Source organism: Octopus sinensis, linkage group LG10, assembly GCF_006345805.1.
Source record: "Octopus sinensis linkage group LG10, ASM634580v1, whole genome shotgun sequence".
NCBI lineage: Eukaryota > Metazoa > Mollusca > Cephalopoda > Octopoda > Octopodidae > Octopus > Octopus sinensis.
In genome coordinates, this window is record NC_043006.1 from 24,989,408 (window position 1) to 24,994,407 (window position 5,000).

The window sequence follows — 5,000 nt, forward strand, 5'->3', positions numbered from 1 at the left end:
TAAAAATCTATCAATAAATTAGCTTACTGTAGGAAAGAGGTGTTGTAGTCATAAAAAAAAGGAAGAGAAACACATAAAAGTCAAGAAGAATGGAAAGGAGAGAAGTGAAATAAGGAAAAAATGTTATCTAAGACATGAAAAAATATTATCTAAGTGAAAAGATACTGGTAGTTAAGACTGAACAACATATATCTAATATGGATAGCTATAAGCACTGGGAGGAAGTAATTAGAAAGTGTGCAATAGCTGAGAAATAAGACAGATATAGAGTTAAATGTAATAAATTTTTATATTTCTTTACTACCCACAAGGGGCTAGACACAGAGGGGACAAACAAGGACAGACAGATTAAGTCGATTATATCAACCCCAGTGCGTAACTGGTACTTAATTTATCGACCCCGAAAGGATGAAAGGCAAAGTCGACCTCGGCGGAATTTGAACTCAGAACGTAACGGCAGACGAAATATGGCTATGCATTTCGCCCAGCGTACTAACGTTTCTGCCGGGGATAATAGTAATAATGGTAGACTCCTCCCACATGATGAACAGTAGAGTGTACAAAGTAGTCACTCATAGATAGCTGTGGTCTTACTTGTCCAACTAACGATACTGTTATACCAGAATGGGCATTACAACAGTCTGACATAATAAGGATTGCAACAGTGGCGATGAAGAAGTAACAAACTAACGAGGAATTAATAAACTCACAAGGAGTTTTTTTGTACAAATTTTATGGTGTACAGAATTGTAAGATTATGGAAAAATTGTTGGTCAGTTTACTCATCATCATCATCATCATCATCATTGTTTAGCGTCCGCTTTCCATGCTAGCATGGGTTGGACGGTTCAACTGGGGTCTGGGAAGCCAGAAGGCTGCGCCAGGCCCAGTCTGATTTGGCAATGTTTCTATGGCTGGATGCCCTTCCTAACACCAACCACTCCGAGAGTGTAGTGGGTGCTTTTTATGTGCCACCGGCACAGGTGCCAGACGAGGCTGGCAAACAGCCACGATCAGATGGTGCTTTTTACGTGCCACCGGCACGGAGGCCAGGCGAGGCTGGCAACGGCCATGATTGGATGGTGCTTTTTACGTGCCACCGGCACTGGTATCACACCTACAATTTTCATTGATGTTGATCGATTTCGATTTTGATTTTGATTTTGATTTGCAAAAACAACAACAGAAAGAACAACAGCAGCAACTACAACTGCAAGAACAACAGCAAAATCAACAACAATTGCTATTACAGCGACAAATGCTGCAATTATTGAATTGTAAATCGTCAAAAGATGCTGAAAAGATGTTCTCGCCAGATTATGTTGCAAATTCGAGGACAGAATTTAATTATGAACCAGATGAAGGAGTTACCTTCAAGGTGTACTATAGAAGATGCAAAGTGATCTTCTATTGAGTGCAAAGATTGGGACAACTATATGAAAATGCATTTAATTTTAAGGAAACTGGCAGTAGGATAACATGAGCAATACAGCAATGACATACTCCCCAAAAAAACCTTATGACATAAACTTTAAAAATACAAAAGACATATTGTGTAAAATTTTTAGTGATAAAAGCTCATCCAATACACACTGGAAATTTTTGAACCTAGAAAAGAACAATGAGGAGGACTACATCACATTTGCTGGTAGAGTTAACAGAGAATGTGCAAAGTTCAAAGTAGACGAATTAATGCCAGACATGTTTAAGTGCCTGATATTTACTCAGGAAACTATTTCAGTAAAAAATGCAGAAGTAAGAACTAGATTTCTCACTAAGCTGGAACAAAACCAAGCTGTAACCTTACAACAAGTGTCAGAAATGTGTGAAAGAATAGTAAATTTAAGACATGATACAGAGAAAATTGAACATAAAGTGAAACAAGTGCATCAGAAAATACAAAACAAGCAGAATAGAAATCAAGTGTGTACTAAAATACACTACAAACAGGACAGGAATCAGGAAATAAACCCATGTTTTGCATGTGGAAGTTTACGCCTGAGAAAAAACTGCCCATTTAAGAAAGTGGAATGCTTCTGTTGTGGAAAAATTGGACATATAAAAGCGCACTGTAAAACCAAGGTGACAAAATATTGGAACAAAGAAAAAAATAAACAAGAGGCACAGGAGTGGCTGTGTGGTAAGTAGCTTGCTTACCAACCACATAGTTCTGGGTTCAGTCCCACTGTGTGGCATCTTGGGCAAGTGTCTTCTGCTATAGCCTCGGGCCGACCAATGCCTTGTAAGTGGATTTGGTAGACGGAAACTGAAAGAAGCCTGTCGTATATATGTATGTATATATATGTATGTGTGTTTATATGTTTGTGCGTCTGTGTTTGTCCCCCCAACATCGCTTGACAACCAATGCTGGTGTGTTTACATCCCCGTCACTTAGCGGTTCGGCAAAACAGACCAATAGAATAAGTACTGGGCTTACAAAGAATAAGTCCCGGGGTCGATTTACTCGACTAAAGGTGGTGCTCCAGCATGGCCGCAGTCAAATGACTGAAACAAGTAAAAAGAGTAAAAGAAAAAAAGAATAAGATGTCATCGCAAGAAAATGGTAATATAACAAAGAGGAAATATGTAAATGTGAAAATCAAAAATATAAGAGTAAAAATGTATTTAGACACTAAAAATGATATTATTACTATTGTGAATGAAAAAACATGGAAGTATATTGGTAAGCCAAAATTACAAAAGTAGCACATGATGTTATGGGTAAAAGATTGTATTTTGTAGGTGAATTCACGTGTAATGTGACATTTCGTGATCAAATAAAAACAGCAATGTGTTAAAAAATTCAGTTAATCTATTCAGCACAGAGTGGATGGAATTATTCAAATTGTCAAATACACCCCATAAGTGTTTCTTGTGCGAATATAGTCAGTTCAGTCAAAGGTTCAAATGTAGTTGAGTGACTGAAACAAAAAATAAAATATTTGTTTCCAGATGTTTTCTTGGTATAAAAGTGGTTCCTTTCGTATTTCAGCAAGTAATGAATACTATACTGGGGGGATTGTGATTTTGCTATTGCCTAATTTAGATGATATTCTAATGAAAACCAAAGCACATGAACAAAATACAGAACACATTAAAAGGGTATTTGAAAAGATGAGGCAATATGGCAAGGGAAGAAAAATGTGAGTTTGTCAGATGATAGATAAAAATGGATGGAAACAAGATCCATCCAGAGCAACAGCAATGAAAAATATGCCTGCATCAAATAATGTGACTATGCTATGAGAATTCTTGGGATTAGTAAATTACTATCAAATTTACATTCCCATTATACATCATGTAAGAGCCCTGCTCAATGATCTTTTAATAAAAAACACAAAATGGTTTTGACAAGTTAAAACGTATTTTAACATTGACTTATCGTTAACGCATTTTGATCCTAAGTTGGATATTGTATTGGCTCCAGATGTGGTGATTACGATGTAGGAGCTGTGCTTCTGCACAAATATAAGAATGGGAGTCAAAAGACTATGCGTCACAATCGTTATTACCAGCTGAAAAGAACTATAGCCAGGTAGAAAAGAAAGCATTAGCAATCATATTCGGTGTAAGAAAATTCCATAGATTTATTCATGGAAGAAGTTTCTATCTACAAACTGATCATTGTCCTCTGCTGTCAATATACAGTTCTAAAAAAGAAATACCAACACACAGCGAATAGACTACAGTGATGGGACACTACATTATTGAATTATGACTACAAAATAGAATATTTACCATCAAAAAAACTAGGGCATGCAGTTGGTTTGTCCAGACTGATACCAAAACACAGCAAGCCATTCAAAGATACAGTAATCACAGCTTTAAGATTAACAGGAGAAATAAAAAATGTAATGTGGAATGTGGTACACAAATTACCAGTAACCCTAGAAGACGTTAAACAAAATATGGTAAAGGACAAATTCATAACAAAAATGGAAAAAATACTGTAGTCAGGAAAAGTAAATGGGAACAGGATTGGTGCAAAATGAAATCAAGATGTGAACCTATACTTAATTTGTGATGAAAATGTTGAAAGAATTTCGAGGATGAAAGCTTTAATGCATAGTTATGTGTACTGGCCAAAAATGGATAGAGAAATAGAAAATTTAGTGAAAGGCTATAGAGGATGTGCTCTATTGGCAAAATTACTGACAATAAAAGTGAACCGTGGCCAAAAGTAGATGTTTTGCAGTCAAGAGTACACAATGATTTCGCTGGTCCTTTAAATGGTTCATACTGCTTAGTGGTAGTGGATAGTTTCACTTAAATGGCCAGTAATTTGTAAGTGTAAAAAGTCAACCTATTCAGCTGCAACAAATTTTCTACATGAGCCGTTTGTGAGATTTGGCATCCCAGATGTGATAGTGTCTTACAATGGAATGCAATTTGTGTCTTTTGAGTTTAAAAAGTTTTGTAAAACGTTCACTATGAAACATGTAACTATGGCACCATACCATCCCAGATCTAACAGACAAGCAGAACGCTAATAAGGAAGAGAGCCCTAATAAGGCTCTAATAAGAGAGCCCTAATAAGGAAGTCATGGATGAGGTAGCTCTGCAACAATTCTTAAGGTTATACCGTGTGACACCAAATGCAAATACACTAGCAGGTGTTCATTTTAAAGCCTATTGCTGAGCTATGGGTGCCCAGCTTTGTTAGCATGGTCTATAGCTGGTTCGTGGTTTTAGTGATGAGTACAATGTTATCTAATAATCAGAGATGTGTTAGTAATTTGCCATTCATGTTTTTGTCATCTGTCCAATTAATATCTCTGATGATATAAATAGATACTTTAGCCTAATACTGCTTCTGTTGCATATAAAGGACCAATATTCATCCAGGGCAGCTATTTGCAATGCCAAGGATTGTCTTTCACTGTTTTCCCATTCAACATTGGAAGCAAATTTCATCTAGGTTTGCTAGCTGTAAGTATATGCTATTGAAAATGGCCAATCAGGCTGAAACACATCTAACATTCTCACTTGTAACTGTTTGG

At 36.5% G+C, this 5,000-nt stretch overlaps 1 protein-coding gene and 1 long non-coding RNA gene across 16 annotated transcripts in view; both read left to right on the plus strand.

Annotated features, from left to right (window-relative positions):
• Positions 1–2,081, plus strand: part of LOC118765055 — a 12,566-nt gene extending 10,485 nt beyond the window's left edge. Inside the window, exon 3 of the long non-coding RNA XR_005000900.1 lies at positions 2,004–2,081. This is a non-coding gene — a long non-coding RNA (uncharacterized LOC118765055). The remainder of the gene's footprint in view (positions 1–2,003) is intronic.
• The window catches only part of LOC115216158 (sickle tail protein-like), a 460,762-nt gene that overhangs the window by 238,477 nt on the left and 217,285 nt on the right, over positions 1–5,000 (plus strand). The window lies entirely within an intron of this gene.